We start from the raw sequence: 3,438 nt of genomic DNA, 5'->3' as shown, positions 1-3,438 counted from the left end.
ACTTATATTGGATCCAACTGTATGAAGTTGGAGAGATGATATGAAGAATTGAGTTTTCTAAGCAACCCAAAAGAAATAGTCCAAATATGGTTCAAACTTAGGAACACCTTAGCACACATGTATAATACAGAATCTTTAAGTCACTTTGCTAGTCTATTGGGGAAATCATTATATATGGACCCAATTATAGAGGGAGGAGAGCACCTTATTTTTGCTAGAATAAACATTGAAGTGCATCCTCAAAGTACACTGCCAAAGAACATGATAGTTGTTGATATGAAAGAAAAGCCTACAATCATGAAAATCTCATATGAATGGAGGCCAAACAGGTGTGCTTTCTGCAATACTTTCCAACATGTTAGTATTAAATATGCAAAAACAATTGAGGAAGAACAGAAAATCATGAAAGTTCAAGAAGCAAAAAAGCAGGAAAATAAAACGGAAATATCAAGAATGGAAAAGAATATTGTGGAAGTCAAGAATAGTTATAAAAAAGACAAAAATGAGAAAAATGCAGAGAAAGAAAGAAAGAAGGATTATGAGAAAAAGGAAAACAACGAAAGAAATAAAGTAAATGAGATCAAGGTGAAGAGGAAAAGAAAATTTTCTGTATTGCAAAGGATTATGATTAAAATGGAAGATGAAACTCAAGTTGTTATTGAGGAAACTCAAGTTGTTGTTAAAGAAACTCAAGAGGAAAACACCCATAATTTCAAAGCTGAAATAGAGAACTCTAAATCCGATAAAGAAGATTCTAAAACCGATATGGGGTCTGAAGCTGAAGCTAAAGATAAGGAAGACAAGAATACAGAAATTCATGTTGAAGATAACAAAGGTAAAAGACCTGAAAATCTCATAAACAATTATTTATATCAAATAAGAATGGGCTCATACAAAGAGAATTCAAAATGAGAAACAACAATATTCATCATCCTCTTCAATACAATCTTCTTTTATCGTTAAAAGAAAAGGAAGGAGAATAATGCATCTCAATGAAAATAGATGGCATGCGAAAAGTCTAGGTTGGGATGGCTAAGTTTGAATATAGTCTTTTTTGTTTGTAATCTCTATTTTTTAGAATGTATGAATGATACTAATCAATTTTTTAGGGTCTTTTGATTGTTATCCTTAATTAGAGTTAGAGTTTGTCTAACTTTGATTTCTGACCCTCCTACTTTTAGAATTTTAATGAAATAATTTTAATGGTTTTCAAAAAAAAATTATAAACTGTTAGCTACCAGTGATTTATTTAGTCGATGGATGCGTATAATAAATAATTTTATAATTTTATTATTATAATATTATATGGCAAATAATCTTTTCTTTTCTCTCTTAGGTCCGTTTGATAACTCTCTCTTAGAGTATGTTGGGTAACTTTGTGATTGACACTCATTTCCAATTCTTAAGTTTTTAATTCCTTTAATGTTAAGAATTAAAATTAGAATTAAAATTTTAATAAAATTTAATTTAGTATAATTTTATAATTCTTAATTTTATTCATTTTAGCTCAGAATTATAATTATAATTTTTTTTAATGTTTTTTAAACAAACAACTTATTATTTTATCATTTAAAACACGATTAATATTTTCAAACGATAGTTTTGTTTTTTGAGTTTAAAATGTTAAAATATTGAACCGATATTTTTTTTATTTAGTAAGATAATATTTTGAACCGATATATATTTATTTTAATTTAAGAAGTTATTTATGAAACAAATATTTTGTTTTTAAATTTAGAAAGTTAATCTGTCGAACCGATATATTTTTTAACTTATAAAGTTAATCTGTCAAACCGATATTATTTTAATGAGAATATAAACTTAAACAAATTCTGGACACTTGAACTATCGTAATTGGTTGTGTTAAACCAATATTTTAATAAAACAAATAATATATTAAAATTATTTTTATTATATATAATTTTTTCAAACATAGGAATTAGAATTGAATTATAATTCAATTTCAATTCTCATAAATTAGAACTAGAATTTACCATTTCAATTCAAATTTCAATTTCAATCATCCAAATATACCCTAAGTCTTTTAATATTTTATGTTTGTGATCTCATATTTTATAATTAATGCCCGAAAGTTGGATAGGATGGCCCTTACGTAAGGATTATATTGCCCCCAATTTTTATGAACTACAAAATGCTCATTGAATCATAAGAAACTAATCTTCACTTCAACAATTCCAGATATTCAAAGATTGTACGTTCTAGATTAAATAGAGTAATTAAAGTCTCATTTGTCTTATAGTATGGATGGGTTAACAAAACAGACAATCTCATTGAGATTCTCAATTTTTGAAGATAGGATTCTTTGATAATGGGCTCTGTCCTAACTGACTTTATAAAGAGAGGAAAAACAAACATCAATTCAAGTTTTTTTTAATTGGATGGCTAGTGCCGCCGAAGAGGCTTGATGAGAGTGGACTCTTGATCGTGTGAATCGCCTTGTGTATCAACTGAAGGGACATATTTTGAACGAGCGGTTCCTTCTCTTTCGAAAAATATATCATATCTTGAGTCCTTGACTGATTTTTTAAACCAAGATAATACGAAGCGAGTTGTTTTTAGTTATATATTTATTAGTTTATATTTTGTTTAAATAATTTTAATTTTTTAATATATCATGGATCATATTTAGAAAAATATCTCCTATTTTACATTTTTTTCTTCAATAGAATTATTCTAACTCTTCCAATTTATTTCAGTGGTGCTATCTCAATCTACTTTAGAATAGAGAAAAGATAAACAAATATTAGGTGACTCCAAAATAAAATAATAAAATAAAATAAAATATAAACACAATCAAGAATGTAGAAAAGTCGATATATAATATATAATATATAATATATAATATATAATATATAATATATAATATATAATATGAAAGGATCATTATAATTATTAAAAAAACAATTTTAAATAATAACAATTTTCTTATTAAAAAATACATAAATAATAATTATTTAAGATAATTGTTTTATAAAATTAATTGTAAGAATAAATTAATAATAACTATCGAAATTAAGTTTTTAAATTTAATCTTTTTAAAATAATATATAACTTTCAACCAAGATTGAAGAGCAATCAAAATAATATAATATGTTTTTTATTTATATACATACTCTCATATAATGATTCGATTAACCTATTTTTAAGTTTACATAATAAAATCATAAAAACACAACAGTACTTGAAAATACAGTTTAGCTTTAGAAGTTAATATATATTTGTAAAAAATAATTAAATTTATATTTACTGTTATATTAGATAATAGTGAAAATTATAATAAATAAAAAAAAATCAAACCATTTAAGATTTACTCAAAATAATTAGTATTATTTATTTTAATTCTATTTATACTTTTGTTAATAACTATTTTCAATTTATTCTTTGTTGGTACTGTAATTTTAAAAAAAATGTTAATAC

Source organism: Impatiens glandulifera, chromosome 1, assembly GCF_907164915.1.
Source record: "Impatiens glandulifera chromosome 1, dImpGla2.1, whole genome shotgun sequence".
Lineage (NCBI taxonomy): Eukaryota > Viridiplantae > Streptophyta > Magnoliopsida > Ericales > Balsaminaceae > Impatiens > Impatiens glandulifera.
This window is presented reverse-complemented; position numbering follows the sequence as displayed.